Source organism: Ambystoma mexicanum, chromosome 5p, assembly GCF_040938575.1.
Source record: "Ambystoma mexicanum isolate Mex_15411 chromosome 5p, UKY_AmexF1_1, whole genome shotgun sequence".
Classification (NCBI taxonomy): domain Eukaryota; kingdom Metazoa; phylum Chordata; class Amphibia; order Caudata; family Ambystomatidae; genus Ambystoma; species Ambystoma mexicanum.
The window spans coordinates 352,058,035-352,082,285 of NC_090930.1; positions in this window are offsets into that span (position 1 = coordinate 352,058,035).

A 24,251-nucleotide genomic window follows, 5' to 3' on the forward strand; every position below is an offset into this window, starting at 1 on the left:
CAACTCCTATTGGGAAAATGTGGATTCTGTCTACAGTTTTCCTTCGCAATGCCTTGTGTTAGGAGGATTGACTAAACTTTGCATTGTATTGGCAGATGCATCTTGTGCACCTGAAAATAGATACATTTGACATATTATTAATTCGCCTTTTAAGGCATCATCACAATCGTCTCCTTCTTTGGAAGGTGTAATGTTGACATAGCACAGTAAAACTGTAATGCAAATACGGCACCAGTAATACCAGAATGCGGGACTTCTGCCAAATCGAACAGTAAACCATAATGATACTCTATCTTTACGAGCTTGTACAGGACAACTCTTATTCTTGCACAAACAGATAAGAGGAGTTCTGTTGATCATGGTTTGATTATGGGCCTTCATAAAAATACAAAAATCTGCCTGCGTGATTTTGCAAATTTTCTCAGCAATGTGAAGTTGTGCACTTTGTCGATTTTTCTGCGTATGCTGATTCCAAAGTATGTTAACAGCACCACTCATTTAGTGGATGAAATATTGTACCAATTCTGTATGGGGATCTAAATCATCACACATCTGTATTTCCATCATGTACCTCACAAAAATGCAGTTGCGCTGAAGAATTGAGACGCATAACCTCTTTTGTAAGGTTTATTATTTGCTAAAAGAACATTATGCCATAAATAAAACATGCGTATCTATATTAGATAATAGTTCAGGCTAAAGTGCATTCAGCTGAAAAAATGATGCATAGCCACATTTAAGGAAGTTTACTCATGCTTAGTGTGCAAACGTAGGCTGAAGCTGGCCTCGGTGTACAGACACAATGCATGCATGTCTTAGATTGGCTGGAGTCTTCCTGGTCTCGTCCTCTTGATGACTGTAACTGGCGGTTTTGTATTGCTTGGTTGATATAGCATATGGCGGAAGCAAGGTTGATTGACTTTTTCCCTAGTACAAATACGGAGCAACTTTGCACTTGCCCTGGTGTAATCTGGCCCTGTTAGAGATGATGGGCCACACTGAGACATTGGTAGTCACGCTAGAATTGTATAGTTCCAGCAGTCTATTTTTTCCTTTTATATATATTTGTATTTTATGTCTTTTTATTTGCAAATGGACGCATTGTCTTTTTGCTTTGACATTTATGTTGCTGCAGTGCAACAGCTTTTATTTTTATTTTGAGTTAATAATGGGCCTGATTCATGGAGGAATACTTTGTGGGGAAAATAGGGACTATGTGGACCATTCTGGAGGCAAAACCCACCTGGAATCGATTTTGCAGTCCTTTTCCAGACCTTGCGTGGAATCTATGCTGGACCGGCACGTCTATGCGCGGAGTCAAGTATATTGCGTGAAACACTTCGCAGAGTGTAGGTGTAGGGTTTGTGCAGGGAAAAACATAGGGGGCGGAATATGTAAATACCCCATTATCGCTGAAGAATGAGGAACAATGTAGGCTTGTTGAGGGATGGGAGAGGTGAAGCATTGAAACGACCAATCCACTGCAAACTCAAACGAACCTATGGATCCCAAAGCGCAACTTTCTGGAAAAATCAAACGCAAACCCGTGATCCAACCCCCACATGATAGTAGGCTTAAAGTTCAATGCGCAAAGGATGTGGAGGCATTGCCCACACTGCCCCACACCTGAAGACTACAACTAAGCCATTCGCCGCCATTGCAGCCCACGAGGCTCTCCCCCACTCCAAGATGGCCGCCCCCTGAAAGCAGCATCCACAGCCGACTGATCCAGGCCCCCAGCAGCCAGCTGATTGGCTGCCGGGCCTACCTCTTGGCCCATTGGCCGCCGGCAGGCGAAGCCGGCCCCCTCATTCCAAGGCCCATGAGAGGCAAGGCCAGCACCTGTTTTGTGCCTGTTCGGTGCCGTGGCTGCCGTCTGCCAGACCCCCTGGCTCTCTTCACACAAGGTACTTTTACTCCTCTTGACAGCCACAGCAGTCTGATTCTGCCCATACGCATTAATATGTGACCAAGGCCCTCTCCACATACATTATGGTCCTGCTTATGCCCACACAGCCTGACCACCACAACCATGCCTTTACAGAGCCACGCGCAGTACAAGTTCTGCATTTAGCCTCTCCTTTGATTGCTTTTGCCTATCTATAATCGCATGTAGCCTACATATGGTTGCTCTGACTAGCCTAGAGGCACCCTGCACCCAGATTTGCATTTAGCCTGTCTCTGACTGCATTTAGCCTGTCTCTGACTGCATTTAGCCTGTCTCTGACTGCATTTAGCCTATCTCTGATTGTATTTAGCCTGCCCCTGATTGCATTTAGCCTGTCTCTGACTGCATTTAGCCTGTCTCTGACTGCATTTAGCCTGTCTCTGATTGTATTTAGCCTGTCTCTGATTGCATTTAGCCTGTCTCTGACTGCATTTAGCCTGTCTCTGACTGCATTTAGCCTGTCTCTGACTGCATCTAGCCTGCCACTGATTGCACTTAGCCTACATATGATTGCCCTGTCTAGCCTAAAGGTACCTGACTCTTGCAAACCAACTGCTCGCGCCTAAAACCAGGTCACAATGATACTAACTTTTATTTACCTGTCAGCCTTTTGGACCACAATGCCAAAAGTAAACCACCAACCGAGGCCTACACTACAGGGCATACCGCCCGTGGATGAAGGACTCTTAACTCCCCCCTTAGAGCCCAGCCATCAATCCTCACACTCACTTACTACCCACCAATCACTAACATACCTCCCCTGTGACATTGCAAGTAGAAACGCAAAACTACGTTCAAGATTACCTAGAATTTACGAACCATTAGCTAGACTCAATACCTCTTGCAATAGAAGTAACACTAACATCCGAAACACTCCTCCTATAAAGATTGACCTCCATCGCAATAACCGCCCAAATAAGCAGCCCAATGCTAATAATAGCATACCTAAAAAGAAAAGTAATGCCACCCAGGCCACAGCAAAGCCGAACATCCAACTGAAGTGCGCCCTTATTAATGCCAGGTCACTAATAGCACACGCTACCGAAATTGCGTATCTCATTCAAATAGGAGACTATGACATCCTCGCCATAACAGAAACTTGGCTGCACCAAGCTGCAGGACCTGCCCTAATGCTTGCCTTACCCCATAATTACACCATACTTAGAGAAGATAGAGTCAACTCTCGAGGAGGTGGCCTAGCTATTATTGCTAAAAATAATCTCACCCTAAAAATTGAACCAAGTTCAATGACTAACTCCTGCGAATCATTAACTGCTAAACTCCTCGCATCTCCCTCTCAAACTATTACTATTCACCTTATCTATAGACCACCAGGCCCTATTGGCACGTTCGAGGAGGACATTTCCACGATCCTCTCAAACAACCTAAAAACTTCATCCCAAGCTATCCTTCTAGGAGAACTAAACCTAGGCTACAATGACCCTAAAGACCTGCAAGCAACTAATGTCACTAATGTCATCTCAGAACTAGGCTTCTCCCAAAAAATCCTACAACCCACACACGAAAAAGGCCGTATACTTGACTGGGTTGCTGACTATAACTGCAATACAACGATTGTCGATATCACCCCACAAATCTGGACAGATCATGCACTGATAACTTTCCTCCTAAATGTTAACTTGGCCCTACCTATTGAAATTGCTCTGGCTCCCCCCTTGCCAACCAGAAACAAAAAACTTATAACTACAGAAAAACTGCTACCACTCATCCTCCCCAGACTAAACTCTCTACCTGACTTATTGGACACCTCATCACTAGTAAATGAATTCAACTGTTCCATGGCTACAGCTCTAGACACTATTGCCCCACTGAAACTGAGAAAGAGTAAGCCCAGAGCCCACCTAAACACCTGGTTTACTCCTCACCTCAAATCTCTAAGACTTGAAAAACGCAAATGCGAATCTGCCTGGTGACTAACCCCAACAGAGACAAATAAAATTGCACTCTTCAATGCCTCCAAGATTTACAAAAATGAAATAAAGAAAGCAAAAAGAGAGAACTTCAACAACAGAATACTGCAGGCCAAATCTGGAACGAAAGAACTATTCCTTATACTAAAGGAACTAGAAAACCCCATTCCTGTCCAGGATAACTGTGAAAAAAATAAAATATGGTGCTCGAACATCCAAAAAGCACTAAATGACAAAATTGCCACACTCCAAACAAAAATTGAGATAAAGAAACAGAATATTCCACCCTCAACTAACCTAAGAGGCAAACCACCAACCAGCACTAAACCAGACCATAAATTTAACTTCTCGAAAGTAACTATACTTGAAACCGAAAAGATAATACTTTCACTCAAGCCATCCAATTGCCGAGGCGACCTATGCCCAGCCCAACTAATAAAAGACGCGGCCAGAGACCTCTCCCCATTCATTTCTAAGCTTATTAATGCCTCCTTTGCTTCAGGCACTATACCAGATAACCTCAAGCAATCTTGGGTCCTCCCCCTCCTAAAAAAACAAACATTGGACCCATCCATCCCGACTAACTACAGGCCTATCACAACGGTACCCTTCCTATTAAAAATCCTAGACAGGGTAGCCTACCTGCAGATCCAAAAACATCTGGAGCTGCACCACCTTCTAGGCACAAGACAATCAGGTTTCAGACCTCAGCATGGAACTGAAACCGCGCTCATCGATCTTAAAACTCAGGTCGATGAGCTGAGAGACTCCGGAAAGATGGCCCTACTCCTCTTACTGGACCTCTCTGCAGCCTTCGACCTGGTGGATCATGATGTGCTTTGCACCCACCTAGAAACAGCTGCCCACTTCTCCACACATGCCATCGCATGGATCAAATCATTCCTAACCGGTAGAACTATGAGAGTCTTCTCTACTTCTGCTGCTGCTGACCCTGTATCCATCACATGTGGAGTCCCACAAGGTTCTTGTGTCTCCCCCACTATGTACAACATCTTCACGAAGCCCTTGTTCGATGATCTAGATAATCTGGGTGTCACCTACACTAACTATGCGGATGACACTCAGATTCTCATACCACTCTCAGGGGATTATGAACAAGATTTGGCCTTGGTGAATAAGATTTATCTCATCATTCAGGCATGGATGGCCACCCACGGGCTATGCCTGAATGATGACAAAACGGAACTCATCATACTGGGGAACACACAAAACATCAAAAGATTAAAAGAAGAATACTCCTCCTTCGTCATAGACGGTAACACTATCAAGGTAGCAAAAGAGGTAAAAACATTAGGGTTTTACCTTGATTCCCACCTCTCCCTAACCAAACAGGTGAGCGCAATGGCATCCAGCACCGCATATACCTGCAAGCTGATTAGAGCCGCAAAACCATACCTATCCACTGCCAACTGCCTAACCCTTGCTCGAGCATTAGTGCTGTCGAAATTGGACTACTGCAACGCACTATATATAGGGGCCAATAAACATACGTTGCAAAAGATTCAAACACTACAGAACAATGCTCTTAGAGCTGCCTTAGGAATTCCAAGAAGGGAGCATATTTCAGAGGCTAGAAGACAATCCAACTGGCTCTCCACAGCGGACAAAATCAAACTCAAGACAGCTTCTCTAACTTTCAAAAGTATCAACCATCTAGCACCCAAATACTTAGCTGTTAGATACAACAGAAAAATCTCCACTAGACCCACCAGAGAAGCATACTCCAACCAGTTAGTGATACCCCCATTTAAACTAAGTACGGCCGGAGAAAACAGCTTCCTGGTCAAAGCTGCCCAGCTTTGGAACTCCCTCCCGCCCGGCTTGAGATCTCCCCAATCCTACGCTCTCTTCGATCTAACTGTATCAATTGGATCAAAGAAAATGACTGATAGTCCTGCCCTACACCAACATAACCACTGTTCTACAGACGTACTATGTACATAATTATATACTCTCTATCTTCCTACTGCATATTTCCTGTATATATTATGTTATATGTATATATTATGCACTATGTATATTCTCCTTACTGTCCTGCATTATGTAATTTCTACCATGTATAACCACTACTTGTAAACATGCGTAACCTGTAAAGTTTAAAGTATCCTTGAACAACGCGCACGGTTACCTTCGGGTCTGGTGCGCGCTATAAATAATAAACAAATAATAAACAAACAAACAAACAAACAATGGGTATAAAGCACACAATACACACCATATGGACATTGCACAGCCACGATGAACTCTGCAATAGTGGGAGCCATCGTCCATGGACCCAAAAACAGGAGGAAGATACCCAGGCTCTGTATGTTTGCGACACGTACCACACTGTTTGGGATGCCTGATGACTAGGTGTATGCCATGTACTGGTTCACATTGCATGTCATCATTAACCTTGTCAAGGAGTGGGGGCAGGACCTAGCGTCACTCACCATCTGCTCCCATGGCCTTAACCCCCTTAAAAAGGTGCAGACAGCACTACATTTAATTGATCCTGGCTCCTTGCAGCGTACCACTGCCATAGTTGTTGGGATATCACAGGCTGCACAATTCCACTGTCTCCACCAGGTCTTGGCCTGCATTACATCATGTGCATGTCTGTTTAAGCACATATATATGCCAAGAACAGTGGAGGAAAGGCAGAGAGCGTGCCAGGATTTCTATGCGGTTGCACACTTTCCATTTGTACTTGGAGCCATAGACTGTAAACATGTTGCGCAATGGCACCCCCGAATGACAGATCACATATACCACAATCACAAGCTCAGACACTCCATCAACATGCAGGTTGACTATGATGCAAATTGAGTTATCATGCAAGTAAATGTCAATTTCCCTGGCAGCACGCATGTCTGCTACATTTACCGCCAGTCACCATTTTACTGTATACTGGCATCGGGAAGAAATGGCAACACCTGGCTCATTGGTGAGTATGACTTGGCACGCACATGCATGCATGCATGCGTGTCACACACTGAACAACATGCAATAGCCAAAAAGTGCACATAACAACCGTGTAAAGATTTTCAGGGGACAGTTCTTACCTGCTATCACCGTTCATGATGACGCCATACAGGAATCCTGCCACACCAGCTAAGGTAAGATAAAATGCTGCACATGTGGCCACAAGGTGTCTAGTGGAACACACATTTGGGGTGCTTAAGTCACATTTCCGCTCCTTAGACCACTCTGGTGGAGTATTGCTATATGCCCCACCAGAAGTCTTGTAAATTAATTGTTGCAGAATGTGTAATGCACAATGTAGCCACACAGCTTGGTTAACAGTCAATATGCAGGTGGGACATCAGCCTCAGTCACAGGCACCACCCTTGCCCTTGGTTGGCCAAAGGGCAGAGGGGGAGGCTGTATGCAACCAGCTGGAGCAAACATACTTTACGTGAAAACCTGTTTCTATGGAGCACACAGTGTCCACTCGACATAATATAACATGCACCAAACACAAACACAGTCATAGCAAATGGAAACAACAGAATCAATTTTGTTGTCAGGAAGCATGTTGAGATCCCAGTCCCACACAAATGATTAACATTGTGGAAGGAAAGCTAGCATGTGGGGACTTCACAGGTGTGGCCATAGGGGAATCATGTCAGTAGAGGTGAGTGGTGGGGGACGTGTATTCTAGAAACACATACATATTTAGGTGAAAAGAACCTTTACAGAAGTGCCACGTAAAAATGCATTGCAGGTGGATGATATATAGAACATGAACTAACACTGTATCCGATAATAGGCCTCAATCCTGGCAGGCTGTGTTAGAAACACAGAACAACAAGGCCTTTTCTCTGGCTTCACTATCACTTTACAACCCCCAGGCATGGCCGGGAACACTCAAGTGCACACAAATACAAATACATCAAGTTACAACTTTGAAAAAGTATACAAGAATGCAAGCAGTGTAACAGGATTAGGGCTGGGGCCGATTGTGAAGGTCATACCCATGGGAGCCAGGGCCGAGGTCCTGAGCTGCTAGCACACGAGCTGAGATATAGGACACCAGCTTGCCCCAGGATAATGCTGATCCCATTTGAATCACCAGACACCTAGAGATAAAGATCATAAATACATCATGATTCAGATGGATCATTGGATGGATCATTGGAACATGCAGGAACCCAAGACCTACCCCCTGGGAGGAGTTCAAGACAGAGAACAACAAGGTCTGTCATTTGTACCAGAGAGAGCAAAGGGCATGTCACGGCTCTGGATTCCAGAAGGAGGAGTGGCACGAACCAACTACCCCCACTACGGTCTGGGCGCCTGCAAGACAGTGCTTACCAGGCCTCCGAGACACCAGCAGGGAAAGAGGGTTAGGATCTCGATGTTTGGATAGGTATCGAGCAGAGGGCAACCGGAATGAGGGTTAGGGAAGGGGAAGTGGACAGGCAAGGGAACATAGGGGTGAAATAACAACAGTACATACACACTATTACCCGAAACATGCACACAGTGTTTACATATAACATTTGATACAAAAGAGGCACTTAGCTCTGGGGGTGAGTGCTGCCCTTCTGCCTGCGCACTCTCAGGTCCGGGGCTCGGAGCAGTTCAAATGCTGCAAGAGAGTTTAGCATTAGTGACCTGTGTTTGGTTCACATAGGGCACAATCCAAAGAACAGGCATACCATCTGGTGACACCCCACCCCAAGGACTGGTTAGTGCAGAAACATGCACGTGGAGTGTTAATCTGCTCATGCAGTCTATTAATGCCAAACAAAAGATGTGCAGCTGTGCCCGCCGCTCGTGGCTAATTATTGGTGATCAGAACATGTGGCCCAAGATCGCCGCACGTGGCTAAGAAGCGATAATACCCATCGTGTTGCCAAAGTTTTGCTGCATGTGGCTTGAAACCAAAAAGTGCTACGTGCTGCCAAAGTTTGCCACACGTGGCTTGTAATGAGAAGAGCACTCTGTGCTGCCAAGGTTTGCCACACGTGGCTGAAGTTGTGTTCATTTAGAAAGGTGCTGCGTGCATTAGTTTTCATGCAATCATGCAGGAAAAGTCGCTGTCTTCAAATGCAGCGAAACGCTATTAAGCACTTAGCTTTGCCATCAGCATGGGACGTGATGTGGCCGGGCTGTGCCCCATGCGTGTGCCCCTCTGTGGATTTGGAGGCCAAATGGTTCCCTCCTGTCTCTGCGCTACCTCGCTGCTGCAGCGCGTTAGTAATCAGCATGGGTTCTTTCGCTAGGCCCTTGCGGTACTTATCTGGCATGAGCGAGGGGCCGGAATGCTTCTTCCTTGGGGCATGGTCCCTTGCGTAATCCCCCTCGGCAAGAGCTCCAGAAGATGCGTCTGGTCTGGTCGGGTGCTTAAGCACAAGCCCTGTGCCTTTGTCTTGCACGCATGCGCGTGTGCAAGCCCCTCCCGACATGGGAGTGAAAAAGTAGTTCCCGGCCTAGAGGCTGCTGGGACTTGTGGTTTGCAGGTCTTTTTGCCTGCAAAATGGACAATGACGCCTCCGATAAGGCTGGAGTCTTTTCCTTTGGCTTTGTCTTGTTCTTTTCCCTGTTGTCCTGTGCTTGGGGTGTTTTACAGAGCCCTGTCTGCCCCTTATAACACCATGCACCCTGACAGGGCGATTCCAACGTCAATAATATTGTCGTGGGGAGGCCTCATGGGGGTGCATGTGTGTCTGGGATGAGAAAACAGTCTCCTTGTTTGCAAGGACCAGGCCCACCTCAGAGTTGTCTACTGAGCTCATGTTGATGGGCAGGTGCACATCACATGGTTAGAACCAAAGATAGGGAGGAGCAATTTGTTGGGAAGGGGGCAGCCCTTTAAAGTAAAATGGGATGCATTTGAGGCACTGTGATGAGGCAGGAGGGAGGGGAGACAGTGATAGGGATGCCTTCCCGTCCAGCAGGACCCCACCTTAATATGAACAATTACTTAATATAATCAATGACAGTGTAATTACATGGTGTGGTCCAAGGTGCGAGCAGCATTGCTATTTGTGCATAGATACTAATAATCGTAGGTAGAAAAGAAGGTTTGCGCTGCAAATGCGACATTACATGCACCAGGCCCGAATCCACAAGTTAACAGAAACCTCCAGTCATGCCCAAGCTCTCATGAGGACAGTTTGCACCCCCTCCTGACACATTGTTTATTCATTGTTCTTCAAAGTGTTACAAAGATGTGTCTTTCACCCAAGAGGAATGTGCCCTACAAGGCCACGATCGGAGACCGGCACCTGGTGTCCATGTTATCTCACATTGGCCAAAGCATGACCATTCCAATTCCTGAGTGACCATGAGTTATAGCCCATATAAGTGACTAAACCCTAATATCCCCAAACTCCATGACACCAGGTGCCCTTGGACCACCAACCCCAAAGTAACAAGTTCTGAAATGTTCAAAGAGGATAGACAGGGCACATTGTTGATTGACAATGGTGTGATTTGGGTTGCGAGGTCGTGTGAGGAATACAATATAGTTCAAAACGAAGGTGGACAGCTTGGAGCCGGATGGCGCGGAGGGAGTGAGTGAAATTGTGTGTCAAGGTTAAAGTGCCCCAGAACCTCCTGTGTGTCCGTCTTGAGGCCTGCAAAGTGCACAGTATGAGTGATAAAACAAGCTGTATAGTATGAGTATAATTAATTTGTTTCCTGACCTTCACCGTGAGAAGAAGATGAGCCCCACAGCACCCACGTGATGGAAGACGACGGACTGGGCTGGGACCAATAAACTACCATCCCTTATGGATAAAGGTGGTACCTGTATAGGGTCTATCCAATTAGTTTTTACTTAGTGTATTGCATCTCTTATGATGATCTTTTGCTTTATAAGATTCTGCTTGTACTACTTTTCAGCACAACGTTCTTAGCAGCAGAGTTCTTTGCTGTTGCTCTCATCTGCATGTGAGATTAAACTTGTTATCCTTACTTGATCGACCTGGGCCTTTCTTCCCTAGCGGGTTGTATTCTCTCTGGTGGGAGCCTTCAGCGGCGTACCTTCAAATTGAATGCCTAAGCATTAATTTCACAGTGACCCAAGGTAAAGCAGCCATCACCCATGTGTGAATAAGTTGGAGGATAAGATGAGAAGGCCAATGGGAGACTGGACAATATGTGAATGTGAGCATGTAAATAGGTGATAGACAATGAGGGTAGTGGATGAACACTGTACATGAAATGTGCCACACATGATGACGTACATGGTTATAAGGTGCTGCTTGCTTAGATGTTTGGCAATGAGTGGTGATGGTAGGGATGGGCTGTTGGGACAGAGGGGTGAACCACATATCCGAGGAAGCTTACCCAATGTTGAAGAAGCAAGTGTTCTGGTCCAGGGTCCTCCTAGTCCGATGAGGTCCAAACATAATTGCCCTTTCTTTGTCTGACCTTCTTTTCGGATGCCCAGACCAGAAACACACTTGATCAAAGAGCAGGATTTAGAAATATTTGGCGAGAAACTAAATGTGTTTCACCTAAATGTATTTTGGGGGCAGGACATGTGTTACAATAGACAATTTTGGGAATATTATCCATGCGTCATATTTGGTCGCTGACCATAATTGCACAGTTGCCATCACCAAAAATTCAGCCCTCCCACGGATGAACCACCACTGCATATAATTTACTATCCCCATCAAACCCACCACTAAAGTACTCTCATACGCCCCACCGGCCAAAGTCAGAAGTTCCAAAAAACTTAACAAAGACAAACTCCTCCCCTTTCTTGACATTCCAGAATTCAAACCACCCTTTACCAACAACCCTACAGTACTCGCCAACTCTTAACAATGCAATTGAGACCATAGCTCCATTAGAGGATAAGAAAGAAAAAAAAAATCACAGAAGAGCTAGCAGCCTTATGCAACAAGAACGGCCTTGCCCTAGCTAAGTGGCAATCATCGCCCAACCTCTCCACCCTGACAGAATACAATACAGCAGCTCCACTATGTACAAAAAATCAATTTTTAAAGCTAAATCTGAATGATTTAATTGCAGAATAACAAATGCCAACTACAAAACAAAGGAAATGTTCACAATCTTCAACAATCTCATTACCCGACCCACCAAATCAGACAAAATATCTAAAGATGAAGCCTGGTGCCCCAGCATTCAAGCAGCCCTCCTTAAGCAAAATTAAGCTTCTTCAAGAAAAATATCCAATCTCAACGCAAAGCCTTACCCAATCAGGATGTCACAGAGAAGGAAGTAATTCATCTCCTCCAACACATCAAACCCTCCACTTGTAAAGGAGACATCTGCCACCTACTATTATCAAAGAGTGCGCAGACACTCTAACCCCTTTCATCACTGCATTCATCAACGCCTCCTTTTCCTCAGGAATTGTACCGCAAAGGCTAAAAGAAGCGTGGGTCCATTTCCTCTTAAAGAAACCCTCCCTTGATCCCACATGCCCCAACAACTACCGTCCCATCACCACAGTCCCTTTCCTCCTCAAAATCCTTGACAAAGACACCCACATCCAAATCCAACACTATCTGGAAACCAATGCCATCCTGGGTAATAGACTATCAGGCTTCCGGAGAGGTCACGACACAGAAACCGCTCTAATAGATCTCAAAAGCCAAATCACCAACATCATGGACAAGGGAAAACCAGCCCTTCTGCTTCTCATAGATCTCTTGGCCACATTTGATCTTGTAGATCACAACATCCTGACTTCCCACCTCTCCCACGCAGCCCACTTCTCCAAATAAGCAACCTCCTGGATAACTTCCTTCATAGAAGGTAGAGCCTTGAAGGTCTACTCCAACCAGGCCAACGCAGCCCCTGACACCATTTATTGCGGAGTGCCCCAAGGATCATGCACCGCCCCTTCCCTCTACAACCTATTTACAAAGCCACAGTTTGACTTAATGGACTCGCTTGGCATAGCATATAGGAACTATGTTGACGACACACAAGTACTGCTCCACCTCACTGGTGACTACGACCATGACGCAGAAGCCCTCCTCCAAATCTACCCCACCATTAAAACATGGATGACAATAAATGGTCTCTGTCTTAACGGAGTCAAAACCGAGATCATACTCCTCTGTCCCAAAGAAATTTTGCCTAAACTTAACAAAAAGGATGACAATTTCACTATCGACAACACCAACATCCCCGTTTCCACCTCCGTAAAAACCCTTGGAGTCTACCTTGACTCGAACCTCTCCATGACACGACAGGTCAGCGCCATTGCCTCAGCCTCGGCCCACACTCCCAAACTCATTAAAGCCATTAAAACTTTCCTTTATCCCCGAAATTGCCTTTCCATCTCTCGTGCCACTATCTGAGCTAAGCTGGACTACTGCAAAGCCATCCTTGCAGGCACCTCAGCCAAAAATCTCAACAGGCTCCAAATAGTGCAGAACAATGCTCTCCGTGCAGCACTCAGCAATCCCAAAAGAGTTCACATTACTCAAGCCAGGCGAGCTGCTCAGTGGCTACCCATTAAGGAACGGGTCAACTTCAAAATCCTAACCATCACGCACAAATGCATGAGTCACACCATCCTATCTAACTGAAACAATCAACAGAGTCAGTTCTACCCGTCCTAAAAGAAGTCACCATGCCAACCAACTGCAAGTTCCACTCATCAAAAGAGCTAACGCCCCACATAGCTCCCAAATTATGGAACGCACTCCCTAGCGAACTAATGGCAGAACCATCCCTCCTCATCTTTCGCAAAACCCTCAAAACCACTCTGTTCAACTAAATCTTCACGCTCTCCAAGCAAAAACTGCAAATATGCCCCACTGCTGCCCAAGTAACCGCTGAGCTAAGCATGTAATTAACATCTACTGTATCCAATGTAAGAAAAACATGTAACTAACTTCTACTGTATTCATTGTAACCACTATGCTTATCATGTCTTTGTAACCACTAAGCTAAGCTGATGCCCTGTAACCATTAAGCTATGCCACTCACTTTGAACCACTATGCGCAACACGTTCATTGTAACCAACAAGTCTTTCTGTAACAACGCCACAATGCCTAAGGGCTGTTGTGCGCCCTATAAATGCTAATACATACATAAATAAATAAATATTTAGATACATTTTTGAAGATTAGCCTTGCCTCATGTTTAAATAGATTTGTGAAGATTAGCCATGTGTCACATTTAAATAGAATTGTGAAGATTAGCCACCTAGAAGATCTTTGACAGTATGTAATGTTATAACCATCCCGCTCCTGCCCCACTCCTACACACCACCCTTGTACTATACACGCACATGGCCAGCCAAACGACACAAAAACACACACATAACATAACTATCACTTGCAAACAACAACAGGCCCACGCACTGGAACTTGCCCTTACGGAAACATCAAGTCAGCGTACATAAACTTTACCTTAAATACCAGCCAATTTACACATAAAACACACAAACACACACCCAACTTAACAGACATTCACATACAACAAACAATCCCAGCACTGGGCCTCACCCTTATTAGATAAAACAAGCCAGTGCACACGATCAACCCAACTGCAACCCACACACACATATGCCAGTTTCTCCTGGTTCAGGACCTATTCTATCCCTCGACCCTCACTAACCAACCCTGTCCACTTTCTTGCAGAGTGTTGGGAAAGAGGTGGTCTATCCCGCCCCCCTCAACACTCCTGCACGCATGGATCTCACTTGTGCTGAAGGTGGGAGATGTCCCCCCTTCCCTACAACTGTAATCTGTGTTAATGACTTACTAATTACTAACAAGGAAATCCTGCATTAGGCCTTAAAACAGAAAGACCCCATTTTAGATAATTTGTCAGACGCCATCTTTTACTAGGCCCGAAAATTATCTCTAAAAGCCTGACTCTCCCTCAGTCCTGCACCTCAAACCACCAGCCCAGGCCCCCACCCACAGCCTCCTGCCAGCTTCGCATAAACCCTGTTCTCATGGAAGTTCAGCTATTCACTGTTGCAACCTTTAGTGCTGTTCCAGAACAGATGAGCTCACTGAACTGTGTGGGACCAGAACAGGCCCCCATCTGAGAGCCAATCTGTCCCCACTAACCTGCTCGTGCCTCTTTTGACCCCCACCCTGCTAAGATGTACACTACCAGGCCCATGCCCATCTACTCTTTGATACAGATACACATCTTGCCCCCTGTAGTGACCTGAAAAAGACACCCTCAAAAGCCCTGGCCCCAGACACTCATATTTTCTTTTTTTTTTAACTTTTATTTATTGGCAGGAAGTCAACACAGGTACATTATACATTTCACATAGCTATACAAGAGCCGCAGAATCACATTTAGGCATCATGTCATACAATATTTTCGATCAGTGCAACCTGGGGGTGGGAGGGAGTGCTCGCAGCCCGCAGGAGCGTGCAGGACTCAGTGCCTATGGTGCGTCGGGCGAACCCGGTGGGGGGGTGGAGTTCCACTCTACTTCGTCTCTGTTGCTTAGATAGCTGCAAAACTCAGTCCACACGTTCTTAGGGCGGGATGTCGTGGGGAGGGAAACAATGTATTCCTCCTCACACATTTGTACCCAAGTGAGGGATTTCAGCCACATCTCGAGGGTGGGGGGAGTGGGGAGCGATGCTTCCAGCATTGTAATACACATCTTTTAGCGAGAATGGCACTTATTTTTTTTGGTATCTTCATCAGTCCATATTCCAAACAACAGAGCTAGCGGGTCGAGGTCCACAGGGGACCCAATTATCTCTGATAGTGTTTTCGTAACTTTCATTCAGAATGCACTCAGCGCAGCACAGGACCAGAACATATGTATGTGATCTGCCTCTTCAGATTTACATTTTGGACAAGTGCTTGTCGAGGTGCGTGTGAATTTCGCTAATCTGTGCAGTGTATAAGAAAGTCTATTGAGGAGTTTATATTGTATGCACCGGAATCTACCGTTAAGTGAAACTTTGCGCGTGTGTGCGCACATTTTTCTCCACATCCCTTCAGTTATTTCCAGTTCAAGCTCCCTAGCCCATGCTTCTCCTGGTTTGAGGGACGCATCTCCTGATTTTCCCTTCTGCATTTTACACAGAAAGGATATTATGCCTCAACTGCCTGCAGAATTTGCTATGTACTGGAGTTCGGGAGAGTCTGGGGGCTCGTCTGGGTAGGAGGGCCACATTTCGCGGACCGCTGCTCTTAACCTGAAGTATTGCAGTAGCTCTATCACTGAGTTAGAGTGTTCGGGGTCTGAGGGGTGATGAATTTACCGTCCAGGTATAGATCCGTCAGCGCTCGATAGCCCAGGTTCGACCAGTGTCGTAGGATACGCTGGTTGTGTGTGGGGGAGAGTCCAGGAAAGTGCCATATGGGGAGCCATTTGTAGTTTGGGTATTGTTCATGTTGCGGGTCCAAAATGCTGTTCCACGCCCTGATCGTGGCAGCTACAGGGTCTGCAGGGGCATCAGTTTGGAACATACAGTGTAGTATTATGGTCATGATGTTGGTCCCATCTCCCGCCAGTTTCTCGAGTTTGACGTGTGGGGGTGGATTCAAATGTGCGTACCAGTGTGTAGCATGTTGGGCCTGTGCCGCAATCCAGTACAGTGTTAGGTCTGGGGCTGTGAAACCCCCTTTTTCATAGGGTAGAGTCATGTGTTGCCACTTTTTGCGGACCGCCCCGGAGTGCCAAAGGAACAGGGCGCACGCCGCATGGAGCCTCTTGAAATATTGTTTCCCGGGCCACACTGGTACATTAGCAAAGATATAGATGAGCTTGGGGACTGCTAGCATTTTTTATCAGGGACAATCTGCCCGCAAGTGACAGTGGGAGGTTGCGCCATCTAATCATTTTGGATTCTATGAACTGTGCTGTTGCCTCCTAGTTATCCGCCAATAGGGAAGGTTTGGTAAGTGACACTTGAACACCAAGATACCTGATACCACCCGGTGACCAGCATAAAGGGAATTCACAGGACGGTTGCTTAGTTGCTGGGGTAAGCGGGAATATTTCTGATTTAGAATAGTTGATGGTGAAGCCAGAGTACGTGCCTATCTTGGTGATATCACGCATGATCAGGTCCAGGCATGTGGAAGGGATTCTGACATATAATAGTACATCATCAGCATACAATGAGATGATTTCTGGCATGTCCTGTCGGCGAATGCCCTTGTGGGTGTGTCGGTCCCTGACGTGGTCCGCCATGGGTTCAATAGCGAGAGCAAAAAGAATGGGGGAGAACGGATATCCCTGCCGGGTGCCCCTGTGTAGCGCAAAGGGAAAATACATAAGGGAGTTAACTAGCACCCTGGCCATTGGTCCTGTATATAGTAGTTTTATGTAGGAGATCATGTTTGGTCCCACCCCCATTTTTCCCTAGCACGGCCGATAAGTATTGCCATGAGACCATGTCGAATGCCTTCTGGGCATCTAATGCGACCGCCACTGCATCAGCTTTCGGGTCAATTCTGGACATTACATTGAAAAGCCGGCGGATATTAAGTGCAGTAGAGCGGCCAGGGACAAAACCACTTTGGTCTGCGTGGACCAGATGGGGCATGAATGGGAGGAACCTATTTGCTATTATTTTGGCGTAGATTTTCATGTCAGTGTTGATGAGGGATAGAGGCCTATAGGAGCCACATTCGTCTGTGGGTTTCCCTCGCTTGGGAAGGACGGTTATTAGGGCTTCCCTTAAGGAGGGAGGGAGGGTGGCTAACCGAAGTGATTCAGTCCAGACCCTGTGTAGTATGGGAGCTAAGATGGCAACGTGTTCCTGATAAAACTCTGATGTGAGCCCATCGGGGCCAGGGGTCTTGTTCTTTGGGAGGTCTGAGATTACCTGGACTACCTCATCCAGGGTGAAGGGGGTATCAAGTTCACTGGTGCTGTGGGAGATGAGGGTCATAGGAATACGTTCTAGCAGATCGTCCAGGTTGTGGTTTGTGTGTTCGCTCTGGGGGCCATAAAGGTTGGCGTAAAAGGTTGCAAAAGTGTTGATGATGGCTTGGTCCGACCAGTGCCATGAGCCTTGCACATCCAAGATACAATCTATTTGGGACCTCCCGCCCTCAGCCCGCACCAGTTTAGCTAGGGTTCTTCCAGGTCTGTCTCTCTCGCCATACCTTCTCACGGTTGCAGGACGAGCATAGTACCGCACCTCGCTGAGGGCATGAGATTCATATAGTTATAGTTCTGTTCTAATCTTCGCCAGGGATGTCGGTGCGGGCGAGGAGGCGTATTCTTGTTCTAGATTTTTAATTTTAGTTTCGGAGTTGTTTAGGGCCTGCCTTATAGCTTTGAGAACCTCCGCCTCCCTAGAAATGCACATCCCCTGATGTATACTTTAAATGCCTCCCAGCGGGTCCCCTCAAGGCGTATCATGTATCTTGTTATTCCTGAAGAAGGTGTTTATATCCGCTAGGATCTCGGTTTTAAAGACAATGTCCGCTAGGGCTTGAGATTTAAAGCACCAGGCAGGGCGGGTGGCCGGTGTAGTTCCCAGTTGGATCTGCATCAGTACCGGGGAGTGATCAGAGAGCGTGCGTGCAAGAATCTTGACATCTGTCACCCTCCCCACTCGGCACCCCGACAGCAGGAACATATCTATTCTTGAAGAGCTATCGTGTACTGTTGAGTAGCAAGTATAATCTCTCTCTTCGGGGTGGAGTGCCCTCCATACGTCGTGTAGGTTTAGGGTCCTCATGTGTGTGTTAAGTTGTTTGGCGGCTCGGGACATGACTCTGCGGGTAGTGGTTGTTCTGTCCAGGACATTGTCAAGTATAAGATTCATGTCACCACCCCATATAATGGGGACTCAAGGATGGTGGTCACTGCGTCTATGAATTCCAGGGAGTCAGTGTTGGGGCCGTATGAGTTTACGAGCAAGCATTCCTCGTTGGCCAGGGTGCAGTGGAGAATCACATATCTGCCTTCCGTATCGATATGGGATGTATAGAGTGTGAATTTTACAGATTTGTGGGTCAGAGTTAGGACTCCCCCAGATTGAGTGGAGTACTGGGTGTAAAATCTGTTAAGGCCCCAGGACTGTGCTAGGTTTGATGATAGGAGTGTCAGAGAATGTGTCTCATGTAGTAAGAGTACGTTGATTCCGTGTCTTTGTGCATATGCTGCGATTTTGCGGGACTTTGTGAAATTGGTCAACCCCTGAACATTCCAAGTCATCATTTTGATAGCCCTGTTGACAATTAATGGAACATCACGATTGAAGGATCTATATCTGATTGCCATCATATGTGCTGTGGCTGCGTGATCACGCCCATCTACCAAACCAGTCCTCTCCTTCCTGCCGTTTTCTGTGTAACATTCCCAACATTCACCACCCCCCACCCTCACCGCCCGGTACAAACTGGCAGTGTGATAGTACCAACCCATGAAGCGACCAACTGCATGCCGTCCCCAACTTGGCAACACTCGGTAAGCACCACCCATAACAGAGATGCCAAGGTGCCATGTCCGATCTGGCCGTTCCAAGCCATGTGTCTAACAGGGGCAAAATTGAGAACAAAGCAAAACAACTAGTATTGCAATTGCAGTGGGGGTCGCCACTGCCGTGTACCCAATTAAGCAAGAGGTGTGGCACGGAAGGCACCTCCAGGCCGGCAGCAGTGTTTCAATGGACTGTGTTGCAGTTGAAGAGTAGTGAAGGATGGTAGTAAGCAAGGAGGGATGTGGTCAACATCTGTACTTTGGAGGTATAGGCAACCTCAGTCGTTGTCCATCAGATTGTTAATAGGTGCTTCCAGTGGGAGCTGTGATTCAATGAATTTGACTGCTTCATCCGGGACCGTGAAAAAGTAGAGCTTATTGTGATAAGTGAATTTCAGACGTGCCGGGAATAACATTGCATATTCGATGTTCCTTTCATGAAGCATTTTCTTCACACCATTAAATTGTCTGCGCTCTGCCTGGACCCCCACCGAAAAGTCCAGGAAAATTTTAATGATTTGCGAGTCCATTCTCAGTTCGCCCTTCTCACGTGCAAGGTGCAATATATAGTCTCAGTCTCCATAGCTAAGGACTTTTGCTATTATTGGCCTGGGGAAGTCACCTGGCTTGGGGCGGGGAGCAAGTGAGTGATGCGCCCGTTCCATTGTGAAGAATGGTGAAAGCGGAGGGTCGCCAAGAAGATCTTTGAGGAGGGATTTGACCGCTAGTTCCATACAGCCCTTAAGTGCAGACTCCGGAACCCCCACTATGCGGATATTGTTTCCGCGTGATCTCGATTCGAGATCGTCACACTTGGCCTTGACACCTTTCATGTCACGTACCAACCCTGACACAGTATTTTGGAGGGTGAGTACATTGTCCTCATTCGCCCCAATTCTGGATTCGGCCTCAGTGATCCTGGTGCCATGTTGGTCCAGTTTTGACCTAAGTGAGGCTAAATTAGCGTTTATATCATCTAACTTCTCATGGAAGGAGGCGAAGTTCTTTTCCATGGACTCCATCATTGTTGCCAGGTCAGGCTGAGGGGGGTCCAGCGGGGTCTCTGTGTCGGCGTCATTTGAGGGGGAGGCACACTGGTCCACCCTGGGTGTTGGCTTGGTAAACTTGTCCATGGTCCCTGCCCTGTTTGCCCCCTGTTGGGGAGAATTCTCATTTATGGCTAATTTCCCTCACCTAGTGAGTCCCCCATCAGCTTCTGGACTTCTGGAGTTTATTTTTTTCCTCCTGGTAAGAGTGAGAGCTTTTCCCCCACTCTTACCAGTGTTTTGCTATGTGTTTCCATCTGTTTTTCTGATTGTGGACTCTGAAGTACACCACTTCAGTAGCCCCCTTCTTTGTGTGTGTCACACAGCACCTTCAGTGCCGTGGCACAGGGTTGTCTTTGAGACTTCCCTCGACTCCATTTCTGAGGCGACTACTGTCCCCCAGAAAAGGGTAAAGTTACCATTAACTTTACTTAGTCAATCTACCACAAATCCAGTACACCCCATCTTCCATGTAGTACTGGAAAGGGTTAACTCGTATCCCTTTTTTATCTGTACCTCCTAGAGCATTGTTTCGCTCTTTTAACATTTAGACTTGGCTGGTGGCAGTGGTATCTACCCTAACTTTTCTACCGCGATTATATTAGATTAACGTGGTACTGTTCTTGGCTATTATATTAGCCTCGAACATAAACCCGCTTGACCAAATCGTCTTTCTTTTGGCTCCGGTTGGGTTTTTTCACCATTTCTTTTTGTTAAAGTCCTTCTTGTGTTTTACTTTGCGCGCCAGACTAGGTTCGCCTTCTTGTTCACTGTCTTTTGGCGGGCTTCTGCCCAGAAGCCCACCTCAAGGCGCCTGGGTGTCTAGGTGGGCTGAATGTGAGGCAGGGGTGTAGTCACCCCTGCACAGGGTATCCTAGGAAACCCAAGTCGCACATTGTCATGATTGGCCAGGGTAGTTGTCCGGGCTGGACAACCCCCCTGCTGGGAGATTGACACCAGGCTGTGTGAATAGGGTTTTTTTGCATAAAAGGCAGGTCTCTTGGGCTAGAAGTCAGAGAGTCACCACTGGAAGTACAAGGAACCAAAGAGAAGCGGAGAGAGCGATTGCTGCTACAACTACCCCATCCCAGTGAAGCCCTGCTGCAGTCCTGAGCCATCTGCCCTTCAATGACTCACAGAAGATCCAGTCCGGAGTCTTCTTCCCTTGAGCTTGGTGGGGATAACCAGCTCATCGTCTACAGCCAGAGGATCCTCATCCGTCCGGTCGAAATCGCTGCACACTGCTGTAGTGGTCCAGATAGCCAACTGAAGAGCCTCTCCTGTTTTTAAGGAGTGCAACTTTTATTCTGTGTCGCTGCTGCTGGCCTCATCCCTGTGTGGTGCAGACCCCCTTTAGACATCCTCCTTCTTGATGAAGCTCCAGAAATCATGGCTCTGTGGGAATCCAGCAGGAACAATTGCCAGGGCACCAGCTGCACCATTGGAACAAGGTACTGTGTTCTGTTGAGGAAACTGGGTGAATCCCTTTTTCTTCATTTCCAAGGCTTGACCTTGTCTTCCCTCCTTCTGATAACTTTTGCTTCCGAACATTGACAATATCCAAGTACTTTTGGCTTGTTGAATCGTGAACTGTTAGACCATGTGATCTTCGGCATCTGGCCCCGTTGTCTTCAACCCTGGCTCCAGCCCTTTGACTTTTGAACTCCTGTCTCTGAGAGTTTCTTGATTCTGCCTGCCTAACTAAAATATTGCCTGTGATTTTTGCCTCCAACTCCCTCTGGGTATCTCAGGTGCTAAGTGTGTTTTTGCCCCCGTAGCATTTCATGTCACGGATATGCGTTTCTTTAGTAGACCGAACTGTCAAAAAGTGATCGCATTCATATCCGCGGTCACATGTTTTTGTGCCTAACACCGGTTCATTCCAACACAGGGTACTTACCTTGAGACTTGCTGTACAAAGTGAATTGGTTAGTTGTAGTATATTTAACGTGTGGTTTTTAATGAAGTTTAATAGAAGTGTTGTATTTATAACGAATGGTTTAAAAATAAATGTAGTTATATTTTTCTACCTGGAACCTTGAGTCAGTGTTTGCATGAGTCACAGTAATTATGGTCCCTTTGTGTAATCTCTGCTACTGCTCATATACTCTTGAGATAAGCATGGCTGCTCCGCCACTGCTACCACTATGACATAGTAGTACAGGCTTGTACCAAAGGTAAAACGTGTATCACCACCTGTAGTCTTAATTGTATGTAGTGGTCCCTAAGGGCACTGCACAGGATTCTGCCTAACACCCTGCAAGACTTGTTGGGCATCCCAAGGGGAGGTGGTACTAAGTGTAGACAGAAGAAAGTGCTAATTGGGTGGTTCAGGGAGAAGTCTGGTAGGCCCTGGGGGCAGCAGAGCCAGGTGGCGCAGGGAGTGGACGCAGTCTAGTTGATTGTGGGCGCCAGTGGACTCTCCGCCAGAATTTTCTTCACTGTGGCCTAGCAAGGGGGCAAGGCGGAAGCCGCTAGGTTAGGGGCAGGGCACTTCGTCTGGCACTTGGGATCAGCAGGAGAGCACTGGGCCCAAGCCCAGCAGTAGAGGGGCACCAGGACAAGGCGATCTCAAGTAGAGGGTGGAGTGGGCCTCGGTATGTGGTTCGAACAGATAGGGGCGCGCTAGATGAGGCACGGGGAGATCGCCCTGTCGTCTCTGCCAAGCGGGTACAGTGATGCTTCGTGTCAGGAGGGTGGGCCGTGGCATGGGACAGAGCCCCCCACCGGTTGGTGGTGATGCTGTAGAAGTGGTGATGGGTGTGCACACTTTATATGGAGCGGCGCCAGGGGGAAGCCCTCCTCCAACAAAATGGTCGTTGCTCGCCTGGTGGTGTCAGTCAACTGGACTATAGTTTATATTTGGCGGCCCGGTAGAGGAGACAGGCCGTTGTGTGGAAGAGTGAACCCTGGGCATCCGACCATGGGGCCCCACTGTGTACGCCGGAGAGACGGGATCCCCATGCAGTATCAGTAGTCAAGCGTGGGAGCTGGGGGCTGTGCGTTGGGGTGATATGATGTATACAGCTGTAGTGCAGCAGCCCCCCAGCTCCTCACCTCTAGTTCCAGCTGTCCGGATGGTGTGTGATATGGGCTATGCTGCGGATGGAGTGGCCCCGTAACCCTAGGCCGCTCAGGGCATGGCGCAAACACGGCCACTCGCTGTCAGCCGCCTGCGATATTGGGCCCAACCAGCAGCCAGACAGGGTGGCGCGGGTAGCCGGCACTGGGCAGAGGTCTCCCACAGCACACCGCGGGACGGAGCGCGTGGCCACCTCCCCGCCACGGAGAGGACGCAGCTCGGCAGCCCACGGAGGTCACAGGAGCGAGGGTTGGTGGGTGGGTTTCCAACCGGCACTGCCGCAGGGTCCTTCACAGAGGGTCCGGAAGGCCACGCCAACAGACAGCCGCGCCGCAGGTACCAGGAACGTGGGCAGATCGTGGCCCGGGGATGGCCTCACACGGTTCTCCCGGCCCAGAAGTCCGGGTGCCACAACTCGGCTTCCGAGGTCCGATTCGTTTGAAAATTAGATGTGGGAGTAGCTCAGGACCAGCGCTGCATTGGCAAGTGTTTTCAGTGCAGGATATGATGTTACGCCGCCGATGCAGTCTGATGAGAAGTTGCTGGGCATGGAGCTCTTTGACTAGGCAGCCATTTTGTAGGCTGCTCAACAGCGCCCCCCAGACACTCATATTTTCTTTCTAATCCTAACACTAGTCTATTCGTAGCATGAAGCCTTAGGTAGATCAAAACCTCCAAGGTGGGCCACTGGGACGGGTATTGTAGGTTTATGGGTACCAGGGTGCAAAGGGTACAATGGCTGCTTATAACTTGTGTATGAACTCTGGGAACCACCCACATTCCCACCTGACTTTAAGAGTGTCATTTGTTTCATGCTCTCAAATGTTGCTTTGATCAGTTAGTCAGGGAAAGTATCATTTTGCTAGCCTGACC